Source organism: Malurus melanocephalus, unplaced genomic scaffold, assembly GCF_030028575.1.
Source record: "Malurus melanocephalus ecotype Western Australia unplaced genomic scaffold, MMel_1.1 scaffold_0, whole genome shotgun sequence".
NCBI classification, from domain to species: domain Eukaryota; kingdom Metazoa; phylum Chordata; class Aves; order Passeriformes; family Maluridae; genus Malurus; species Malurus melanocephalus.
This window is the reverse complement of record NW_026623232.1, coordinates 5,642,042-5,654,302: the sequence shown is the minus strand read 5'-3', so window position 1 is coordinate 5,654,302 and position 12,261 is coordinate 5,642,042. Positions and strand designations below refer to the sequence as shown.

At 46.1% G+C, this 12,261-nt stretch overlaps 1 protein-coding gene across 9 annotated transcripts in view; it reads right to left on the bottom strand.

Moving 5' to 3' along the window:
- Positions 1 to 12,261, bottom strand: part of LOC130579379 (G patch domain-containing protein 2-like) — a 127,622-nt gene that overhangs the window by 55,628 nt on the left and 59,733 nt on the right. The window contains exon 1 of one of the 9 annotated variants that reach the window (XM_057376966.1): positions 5,859 to 6,041. The exons of the other annotated variants lie outside the window; for them this stretch is intronic. The gene's annotated coding sequence lies outside the window, so the exon portion shown is untranslated. Of the gene's footprint in view, positions 1 to 5,858; positions 6,042 to 12,261 lie in introns of those variants that run through there. 9 annotated transcript variants of the gene reach the window in all.

The following is a 12,261-nucleotide window of genomic DNA, read 5'->3' as shown; positions in this document are numbered from 1 at the left end:
GTAATGGTGGGATGATGGAAGACAAGCAGAGAGCAGACATGTGAGGGGAGGCAAGAGCAAGAAGCACGGTGAAAGGGAGAGCAAGGAATGTTGTTCTTTCACTGTGGGGAAGGGAGATCCTCACAAACAATTTGTCTAAGGCATAGACACTCAGAAAATGCAGTGCTGGAGCTCACTGAAGTCTCTCCCCACTGAGCCTATCAGTCTCTTCATGAGGAAAAACTCCAGATGAAGTATAAGGCAACCCTGCAGCCACAACTGTTGAAGAAGAAAGAAATTAGCTCTTCTGCACTCCATACTCACCACACAGGCATAGGAAATCCAYCTCCAAGTGTACTTCCTCAAAGCAGATTAGCAACGATCGATTTTGTGGCTTAATTCCCAAAACATGTCGCTCTGACCAACCTGGGCATACAATTTGCATGTTCAGTTTCCACTGATTACCCCTGCATTGCTGTCCTTACTTCTCAACCTAAGTGGATATGTGCCTAGCGGTAGGATGGCATCTTAGTCCCTGCATTAAAACACATTGATCATTCAGAGAACATCCCTACCTCCTGCAATATCCATGCCCCACCCCCCNGCCACCTCCCAAAACATTGAAGGAAAAGGAGGCAACAGAGCTCTGGCAGAGTCAAATCTGGAACTCTTACACTTTCCTTCCCTCCCCCTCTTCTCGATGTGGGTTAAGGATTTCCAATAAGGACCAAGTGTTGAAGGCTTAACATTGCAGTCTCTGGAGAAGCAGGCCAATTTCACACTAATCTTCCCCATGAAGGGAGAGAGCATCGGAAGCAAGAATTACATCAAAGAGAAGTTAATGCTGAGAAGCAGACGACAAAAAGGAGCTGCTTTCAGTTTCCAATGAATACACACAGCTGGATTAAGAGATCAGGCAGCTCAAAGCCTGTATCACAAGCTTTGGTACCCAGGATTTAGCCAGCAGGGAAGAGTTCTGATCTGGGCACTCTTTTGAAAGGAGAGGAGAGCCTTTATGGAGCACTGCAGGTATTTGAGAAGAGCTGGGAAGAAGACAGGAAGGCTGATCTCTTTTTCTGGCTTCTGTTGACCTCTTCTAACAGATATCATGTCAGACTCAGGTGATGAGATAGGTTTGCACAGCCTACATTGCTCCKGAAGCATTTTGGTTAGTGAACAGTTACCCCGTCATCTCTCTCTGCCCTGCAAAGCCCTCCTTCTCTCTTTGGTCTGGGGCATTGCAGGTTTGCATTAGGAATAGCCCTCCAGGTGCTGAAATGCAGGCTTTCCCTTCCCACATAGCAAGTGGTGTGTTCAGCTTCAAATTCAACTCACAAAGGCAGCTGAGCTCCCTGTAAAATAAAACACACCCTCCAGAGGACAGGAAAGCAGAGGGTGATTGCAGTAATGTGTCTGTTGTCCCATTTTAAGTGGTGCCAAAGTGAGTCCCAGCGCTCTCCCCCCGCGGGAGCCTGACAGGTGTAAATCCTGCAATGAATGAAGGCACAGAGCCCTATAAAGCTGGTGTCTCTCCACGCATCTCCGCTCTGATTGACTTGTCGGCTCTCTAAGGCTGACTCTATCAGCTCCTTGCTGCCTCCAATTCCAGGCGTGATTTAGTTTGGAGATGAGAGGTGACAGTTAACATTGGTACTCGTCAGTGTAGATCAGACACAGTCACGCTGTCTTCTCCTGGCTCACTTCCTCACCTCCTCCCCCATGTTTCCCACCCCTCTGGTGTCTCCCACTCCTATCTGTGGCTCTCATTCTCCCTGCCTATCATCATCCAGTCCCTCTAGTAACCACCATATCCTTTTTTCTCCCATCACTATTGCCAGAGCTCATCATAAGTAAATTTTCCCCTTCACTTGTCTTTTCTGCTCCAGAATAAGAGACTTCTAATGCCTTCTTCAAGGAAACACCTTTTGTGCAAAAACTAGGAACAGCTGTTTTGGCATGTCCTTTCCAGTCCCCTGTAAAGCAATACCCAGCAAATACTCTATTTGCCAAATTTAGCCCATTTCTCCACTGATGCTTGTTTGTTCCAGTTGAATTYTCTCAAGTATATTCACTGTTTGAAATTCACCAAATGTTTTTGAGGAATGAATCTGAGTTTGAATACTAAAAAAAGAGGGCTTTTGCACTTAGTGTGCGAGATTACAACTGACTTGTTTGGTGTGGAAGAGGTCTTTCTAGTCCATATGCTGTAATAACCTAAATCAGCCCTACAACCCAGGTTTCCAACACAAAGATTTTATACCTGGATCTCCTCCTTGATTTAAAATTTTCAGTTCATCACACATTTCCTGCCAATGTCACTACCTAGACCTCTTTTAGAAATAGGAACACACGGAATCCCACTTCTTATTAGAGTTAGGAGTTGCAAAAGATCTTGGATGTATTCACACAGTTTTGGTTTTTTTTTAACCCAAGTAACTTTCCACTCTATCCTTCTTGGTCTCTCATTTCCCAAGTCCCTGGTAATTTAAGTGACAAGATTTCTCTAAGCCACACTAAAAAAGTCAACTGTTCCACCATCACCAAATAGGACACGACTCAGTGGACACTGTATTGGTTAGGTTCATCCTTTTCAGTTCTCAGTTCCTACCCTTCTAATTTGCATTATCTTCTGAGCTGATTTCCAGCAAGGTATAATATTTTCCTTTAATTGTTGTGTTCTCCCTAGTGTTACTAAGGTCTGTGTTGGACTTCTTGGCCCTTCCTTGCTCCTCACTGGACACTGAAGTTCAAGAAGAAAAGCAGACAAGCCAAAAGGCCACAGAGAAGTTAAGAACGAAAAGAAATCTAGAAAGCCTGACCTGCAGAGAAAAGGCTGCAATTGGTTTGTTTGCTTACTCTAGAGTAAAAGAAGACTGGAGGAAACATGATGGCAATCTTCAAATCCATAGCAGGCTGCTTTGAAGAGGCAGGGTCTTTGGAAAGAAGGAGAAATTGTAACCTTAAACTGCATCAAAGGAAATTTAGAAAGCTCAAAGAACTTTTTAGTTGTATATGTAGTAAAGTCTGGAAATAATTTGTTTAGAAAGTTTGTATAATTTTTCCTAATGATCAAGTTAAGGAAGCATTTGGAAGAAATCATGTAAGTACATTTTGGCTGGATTAGATGAATTTTTAGCATTCTTTCCTTCTGTATTTTCTCTGAATCTGCAAATACATTAACAACACTGCTAATGTGATAGAGATTACCCATAACCATTGCTCCTTCCAGAAATAAACWCCTATCTGAAATCCTACAGTGGAGCCAAACTAGCACATGAATGATAATAATATGAGCCATTAACTAAGTCCTGTTTATGCCTCCCCACATGGCTATGACAAAACTAAGCAGAGAAGAAACACTATACAGGTACCAGGATACTGCTGAGAATCTGAAGGAATATGTCAGAAGGAATACAGGAAATGTTCATTTCTCTGCATGAAAGGCAAAGATGCATGGAAATTTGAAGACTGAAGATTACCTACTGCAAATATTGCTGAGTTTCTTTCAAAGTTTAGGTAATTTAATGATAAATTAAGTTCTGAGCTTCAATGAGGTGTGATAGTAATTCTGTCCAGAGCTGGTGAGAATGACAGTGTTTAGAATATACTTATCTTTTCATTCAGACTGCATAAATAATATTTACCCCAGCTTATTCAGTGATACTTTTACTCTAAGCATAAATTATTTCTAGCCAATGGAATTTCACCAAGAAGTTCGAGCTCTGCCTCTTGGAGACAACTAGAGCAGTTCTGATGTACATATTCATCCCTGAGTATGAAGAGATTTCATTCCCTGTACTAGGCAAAGGCTCAAAATGGCACCAGGTACAAAAGTTTAGGGGAAGACCTTAGTGATGGGGCACATCTGCCTTTCTCATGAATCTCACTGTGACTCACAGAGCTCCTGTTAGAGGTTGGCTGTTGACTTAAGTGAACCACACTTGCCTCCTCTAAAGGGGCATTCCTGCAACTCTCAATTTTGACGGCATGACAGCACRGTACTGTATGTCTTCACCATCTTCCCAGGTACAGTCTGAGAGCCTAATGCTAAACTTCAGGCTGGCTTATAGTGAGAGATACCCATGCTATTTTGTGGCTCACCAAGACAGTTYGAATCATTGAAACCATGGGAACTGGAAGTGGTCTTATGTATACTCTTGGAGATTGGGAGAATCCAAGTTCTAGCCTAGGAAACACTTGCATGAAGTGGTTCTCAACTACAAGACAAAACCAGAAATTAAAGTTTAAGCAACAGAACCTTCGAAGGCACAAACGGAATCCATGGCAAAATTATATGGAAAATTCCATGGCAAAACCCTGAAATTACCTTAGCCAGACCAGAGACAGAAACAGTGAACTTCTCACTTCTTGTTCCAAAGCTCAGCAGCACTGGAGTCCAACCATACTGGGGACTATGCTCATCGCTAAGACAATTCTCAATACCATCCTAGCCTCTCCAGACCCTATCTGCCAGCCAGCATTCTTAATCTTTCCACTGTCAGAATTGAAATTATTTCTCTAATTTATATGGCTTTATGATAGTTTTTCTCCCATTCCATCCAAACTCCTCTTTTCCAGGACAGGGATATGTGCTTTTCAGTCTGTCTTCATTTACTTTTCCTCATTTTTTGCTCTGCTGAAGACCCAATCTCTATCTTGGGGCTCAAAGAGGGCATCCAAAGATGCATGGTGTATCTGGGAGACCATTTACCCAGGCAGCCTCATCTTGTCTACAAAAGACTTCAGACAGGGGAGTTGCAGAAGAAAACAAGCAGCACCAGCACAGGGCACTGGGTTATCAAAGCTGCCCATTTCTCCATTAAATCATACCCAGAAGAGCACATATGCATTGGGTTTTAGAATGTCTGAAGGCACTCTGGTTTATGGCATGTTGTCAGGATTGGGATGCAGCAGTGGAGGAAACTTAGAACATTAAAGGCCAAAAGCCTCTCCAAACAGAGGACTGCTCCTTGATCCTGGCAGTGTTCCAARTGTCCTCTCTGTCTTTCTGCAGGGCACAAGTTTTTAGTTTGGGGAACAGCCAGGGCTTTAGTTTCTGGTTTCTCTCAAAACCAGAAAGCCCCTGCCTCCCATAACCCTACTGCCCACTCTTGCCTTGTGTCCATCTACTCCCCCTCCCTGCTCCAGCACCGCCCTCCCCACTCCAGCCCGGGTGACGATCCATGAAAGCCCCCAGCAGTATGTCACAGGAGTGATAATTACATCCCCCCGCTCACATCATGCTGCCTGCTGCTGACCTCTCACCCCTCCTCTCTTTTAATCACCCCCTGGCATCAGTCACTGTGACAGGGCAGCGGCACGGGACACGTGACCTGTCAGCCCAGGGACATGACTTATAGGGCCCGGCTGGTGGACAAAGGGAAGGGAGATAGGCAGCATAAATCTCCAATATGAATAAAAGAGAGTGATGGGGCACTCTGCCGGGGCCTGCGTTAGCAGATTCTCGGCCTCTTGTTATTCAGCCCAGAGTTATGGTGATGAGGAAGTGGCCGAGAGTGACACGCGCTGGTCCCAATCAACCTTGCGAAACCTGCCGAGACCTAGAGGAGCCTTAATGTCACACATGGCTGGAGACCCTCAACGAGGTGGGTGAGGGCCAGCGGAGCAGCCCTCCCCAGCCACCACAGGCATCTGACGAGCAAAAGCTTCTGCAGTCAGCAAAGCACTAAGTCACACAGAGCAAGGATCCCTCTCCATCTCTCCTGAGCATGGCTGAAGCAGGATTTGCACATCAGAGCATCCACAGGACACAAGTTGCTCCCCAACTGGCACATTCCTCCAAGCTTCTCACCAGCCCTCTGCTCACCTGCACACTGGCCTGCTAGAGATCTCTTTCCCACCTACTGCCTCACACTCACCTGTTGCTTGGTAGATGAAATCACTGGTACATCAGTCAATTGCTTCCATTATAAAGTTACAGGACATCTGGAGTTTCCACTAAGGAATGGTCCTCCGTCCCACCTCTGCTGGGACAGAATTTCTCCTCTTGAGCCGCAGAGACCTTTTATACAGAGCACAGGAGGGAGTGTGTTCTTCCACAAATACCTGCTCAGAGAGAAGCTGCAGCAGACAAAGGGCACCAGAAAAATCCATCCTATGACAGTCACTACCCAGGTCATCTTGTTCCCCTCATCCATATACTCCTCAGGAGGGAAAGTGGCAAGGGAGAGCTGATCTCTCTAGGAGCTTTGTAACTCCTCTAGTACTTAATCTTCAAAGAAGAGAAGTCAGGAACTTTAACCGAGAAGGAGTAGAAATGAGAACACCCAGAGAAAAAAAACTGGGGGCAATTTTGAATATACTGGAGAAGAAATTAGGGAGAGGGAAACATGTGGAGGAAGACAGATTTTAAGTACATTTTCTTTCTTTTGTTTGAAAACTGAAAGTAGTATCTGAAATTATAGCTCTTCAGCTGAAAGCCAAAAACTTAGATGACTTTSCCTTGTGCATCATGAAACACAGTAAGGAAGTCCCTTTACAGCTTTGGGTGCACTTTTTTCCAACTGAACACAAGAAAAGTGAATCCCAGTAACTAGGAGGGATTTGGGTCCATAAACATCTTTATCTGAGAATTACCATGTCTCAGGTGCTCAGAAATGTGGAAGTATTGTGGGCAGAGTGGGAAGGCAGTGTGCAGACCTTTTACATGTTAGCACATGTTACCACTGTCCTGCACTGGCAGTGCCTCCTCTAAACTGCAGCTCTTATTTGCGCAGTGGAAACATTAACAAAGCCACTTACTAATGCTGGCTGTCATTCTGTGCATAAGCACCACCTCTTGACCAACTCCTCCAACTCTTCCCTGAGACCTACAAATGTCCTGCATCATGCCAGATACCTCATTTATAAAACAACTGCTAAAATGACAGGTGTGTCCAGACAGCGATGGGTGAAGGTCTGCTTGTGCCATTCCCAGAGTCAGAGCCTGCTTCTATACCCAAAGATGTCCTCTCACAGGTCCCAGATGAGGGRGCCCAGACAGGGCTGTACAAATGATACAGCTCAGTGCTGCTGTCACTAAATGAGAGGGCCAAGAGAGGTGCCAAGACTTTTCTCCTGGACCAAGCAACCACATCAGCATCCTACACATATCCTATACCCTCCTCTCTCAGCAAGTACCCAGTGCTGCTGCCATCCTCAGTTTTCCCACCACTGCCTGCAACCTCCCAGTCCTTGCACAGCAGAAGGCACGTAAGGTCCTTTCTCACACAAACAGACTTTATTTAGGCTGCCACCTGAGGATGAGACTAAACAGGACCCCACTCTTCCCTCTCCATCCTCCCTGAAGGTTTCTTCTCCACAGACAACTTCTTTTTGAGCTGAGGGGAAAGCCCTGAAGCCTCCAGCCTCCTTGCCAGCTGGGTCCTACCCTCTGAGACAGGAGCACACCGCTCTCTACCCTCCTCCCCCCCATCTGCTTTTTAACGATGATGGAAGCTGCTGTCAGCATGCTGCGACAGTAATAAACACTCTTCTTAATAACACAGGGTGTCCCTCTTATTAAAATGAATAGACTTYAGTGGTGAAGCCAGGCTGTCTGCCTTGCAGTCTGGTGTGGACAGCAACCCTCAAGCAGAGCAGTTTATCTGCTGTAATTACTACAGCAGCTTCAGCTCCAGGACATTCCTGGTTACAGCACTGTGCTGTACCCGAAGGCAGAGACTCRGTGCATGGAGATGCTACCAACACATGAGCACACAGAGAAATGCAGGCAGAYAATTGCCTCTGTGCCTCCAAACATGTACAGTAATCTCTGAGATGCAAGGACACAGGAGGGCCAGGTTAAATGTATCCAGTCAGGCTTTTAGGCTTCCTAAATCCCACTGAAATCAGCAGCAGCAGCAGCAGCAGCTGGTGTCACTCTTTCTTCTTCTCTCATGCATAACAGGTATATTAATACACTCATACATAAACCACACTGCACTGAAAGCAGGTGAAGAAAGGCAAGTGCTTGGTCTGTGGGTGAGAATCCTCTCTTTCCCCAGCTAACAATACATCTGCTCAATTTTTCCAGGTCCCTGGCACATGAGAGGTCACAGGATAAATGTATTCAGGTTTTACATACCAGTGCAACATGTTAAAAAGAACTGATGTGGCACATCCCTCGCATCCACCCTCTCTGAGTTTTGGATCTCAGTTAATGTACTGGTTTCCCCCTCTTTGGGAAGCTGTCCATTTCCCAAGCAATAAATCCAGATGATCTCTTTATCCCAAGCACTGACTCTCTTTTGTCATACATACTGTAGCCAAACACCAAGTTTGGAATCCACAGGACAGTGAAGGATACCATTTGATATGATATTTTGCCAGTGGTTACTATGGAGGTATGTTTGGACTGGCTATTACACACTGGCCTCTGTGCAAACATTCTCACCTGGGAAACCAAAGCACACCCCTCCTCTGCAGGTGTAGTTTAGGTTCTCAGGCTTTACTAAGCTGGCTGATTCTGCAAATGTGCCCAGTGTTGCCCTAAGTGAGGCTACATGTATGGGGAAGAAAAGCCGCCCCAGGACTCATTTTCCTCCTTTTGAGCTCTCTCAAACAGAGATTATCCAAGGAAAAAGTCTATCAGAAAGAAAAATGACAGTAGCACATCCCAACATCCACTCTGCTGCCAACTCAGAGCAGTTCTCTGGGCTGCAGAGACCAAGCAAGACCAAATCTGGTCCACTGCATATCACCCTACCAGGAGCAAGCACAGAGGAGCAGTGCTCAGCTATTGCATTATTTCTCTGTCTCTTCAGTGCATTAAGGCAAGTTTCTGCATCACTATTACCATCAGGCCTCAAAGAGCTCACACACTCATAGGATTCCAACATTCAGAACACCTAACTCCATCTCACTTTGCAGTGCTCCTCACAGAAGAGCCCACAGCAGGATGCAAAGGTAGCAGTGGGCAATTTTGCAAATTTACCAAAGGGGTAGAAAAAAATAATTCATGTGCAACCAGGAGAGCAGTAGGCAGGACGTCACCATGAAGAACTGGAAACAGATATGTCTACCTTTATCATCTGTGAGAGAGAGGCACCTGTTAGCTCTTCTTAGAAAAATATTCCTGGCATGGGATATTACAATCTCACTGGTTTTGCTGGTGTTTAGCATAGCACAAGAGACAGGAGAAGACAGTAAAAAATAAAACAATGGATGAATGAACCAGTCTTTTTCAACCATTGAYTTCCTGGGCTCAGAAGTCAAATGCATCACAAGAAAGCTGCAGACATGCTGTTTCTTCATGTTTCCCAAGTCACCCATATGCCATGTCCTGAATTGTCCGTCTTTCTGTTCAGTGTAAGGTTAGCAAGGATATATCAGGGAGAGCAGTTGATGTATGCAAAACAAGACAAAGATCTAACCTAAAAAGCTTCCAAAAGGCCAGTAGTATCCCAGAATCAGTATTTCTAGCTACATGCAAACACACCACATCRTCTGTGTCTGCAGTACTTCCACCCTTCTAGGCCATGACAGGGATTCCCTAAAGTTCACTTCCCACCACCAGGCCTAGATTTCCAGAACCACATGGCTTGTCTTGCTGAATCACTGCCACCAAGGGCTACAGGTCATGCTGGGGCTGACAGCAAGGCTGCCAGTCTGGGCTCTCAGAGCTGCAAGCCTGTGTCAGTGGAGAGGGCTAAACCAGCAGTGAGCAGCTCAGAGGAGACTGTGGGAGCACTGACAGAGCTCTGAGGGCAGCCTGGCTTTGCAGTCTACCTCATCCTGTCAGTGTCTTACTTAAGCACAAGCATTTCATCCATTTCTCACCTTAAAAATAATAAAAGAAAAATTAAAAAATAAAGAAGAAAATAAAGGAGAACCTTGCACAAGAAGCTGAACATAAGAGCTGGGCAGAACTAGGAAAAGTTGCAGCACATCCTTCACCCCTGCCACTAGTGATTATATTCAGGGGACAAGCATGCTCAATATGCATCAGGGTTGAGATGGAAGTCACATGAAGTCTATTTGCCCGCTCCCAAGTCTGCTTTTGGCACGTTCAGTGCCTGCAAGGCCAGGCCAGCTACTGGCTGCTAGGAGTCTAGTTACAGCCTGTGTAACTCCTACCTTTGACAAAATCACGCTGCAGAACTGCTGGAGGGGTCCTGATGCTGTGACATTGCCTGCACCATAGTGATGACTGCTGCATACCACTGCATATGGAAAAGAAAATGCCATATAGAAGCAAACTTTCCTTCCTATGTTGAGAAAGCAGTTGAAGCTTCATTCACTACAGTGTTGAGACTGGGCCCCCACATCAAAGGGAAGTGCTAGTGTCTAAAGTCTCCACTCTTTGGCTCATTGCCTGTCACCAAACAGCTGATGGAAAACAAGCCATGGTGTTTAGACCAAAGTATTTCTCATAAACGTGGATACTGGAGCCCCTGGAGCAAGCCTGGTGCTCTCGGTAGCCTGCAAAGCAAAATTTTGCTTGAGGATGTGGTTCCCAGTGCTCTGATGAAGTGAGACATGGGAAAGCAGACAACCAATCATCCAAAATCTTAGCACGAGTCCCGTAATTTCCCTTYTTCCACTGCTGTCAACTCCAAATAACATTAATACTTGCTGTTGGTGCTTTTTGCTCGGATGCTGGAGGACTTCACAACACCCATCAAGCACACAGGAGTTGAGGAGGCATAGGCACAGAAGGGCAAGCTGAGACTCTGCCAACAGCCTGTCCAGAGGATGAAGAGTCAGCAGAGGACCAGATCTTCACTAGATCCTAGAAAGCTCAGATTAATTACTTCTCGAGCCTGGGAGGGCTGACTGAGGGCAAAGGGCTATCAATGCCACCCAGCTGAAGAGCCCTCGTGTACCGAGAAGGGTGCTGGGAGAAGATGAGAGCTCTGCTGGTCCCRGGCAGAGACACTCTCCAGAGAAACTGAGTCAAGGAAAACTCAGCCTATGACTTCCCTGGGCTTGCATGCTCTACAGGGCTATGACATGTCAAGAGGCAAATAAAGAAATTATTCTGAGCAAGTGTATTTTTCTCCCATTGGCCTGCAGACAAGCACATACAGATAAAGAGAGACCTCTAGTGATGCTGCAGGGACTCTGCTTGTCCTCCCCCTCTGAGCATCCCTCATAGCCAGAAACAAATGTCTCGATTGCTCTGACTAGTGCAGTAATAGTCTTCCTCCTGAGTGGGAGAAAAAAATGGGTTTATCACAAAAAAACCCACTCATCCATGGAGGAGGTGGAGGGGTGGTATTCAGATTCAGGGGAATGATTATGCCAGACTGGCAGAGTTCAGAAAAACTAACAAGGCAAGTGGCATGGGCTCAGGTCTTGCCCACACCCTGACTCTCCAGTTGCAGCCATCTGATCTTCAGCCTGGTCCTGGGATCAGGCATGATTCAGCATGCAGGGAGTGGGTTATTGCCAGTGCTGGGAAATGATGTTCAGCTCGGTGGCAATGTGGAATATGTGCCTGAAATTCACATTCAGGCAGGGAGTTCAGGAGCTGCCAGCTCAATGTGGAGAGAGGCAGGAGCGAGGAACAGCAGGTCCCTGTCTGATCCCAGCCACACCAGGAGACATTGTAGCGAGGAACAGCGGGTCCCTGTCTGATCCCAGCCACACCAGAGACATTGTATCTCCCTTGCACAGCCCTGGCAATTGCAGCATCTTGCACTCAACTGCAGGAAGAAGGCTCTCAGTGAATTCAGCCTCAAAACCCCAGTGTCCGTATGTGAACAGAAAGGATGATGGAGTGTGCATAAGGACATGCTYATGATGAGCATTCCAAGCCCAGCACAGAAGGCAAGCTGCTTAACTTCCTAACTCTTTGTACCAAGGGCTGGACACAGAGACAAGGGAAGTGTTTGTTTACTCAGACATACAACTAGTGCATAAAACTTTTCAGGTAAGAAAAAGGCTTGAAGGAAAACACAAGGAGAAGAGGCAAATGCAGGGGCAGACTTGGCTATGGCAGAGGAGCAGTAATTGTGCTATGCAATGCCAAAAAACAGATACAGAGACCTGTCTTGTTGCTCTCAAACCCATAGTGAGAAAATAAATCAAGGGCTCCTGCCAGCCTGGAGAGAAGGCCTCTCTTGCCTGCTCCTGCCACCTTCCCTGCTCTGAGCTGCAATTACTCAATTAGCAGCTCCCGTAGYACCTTCCTTTCACTTAGTAGTCTCTCCTTTTGCCCAGCCAGCACATAAATCAAAAAGCAGCAGCTCTTTTCCCTGAGCTTCCTTTTTCTTGTGCTAGCCCAAGCCTTGGTGACCTCCTGTTGAGAGAGGGGCAGTCATATTTTGCTGGAATGTT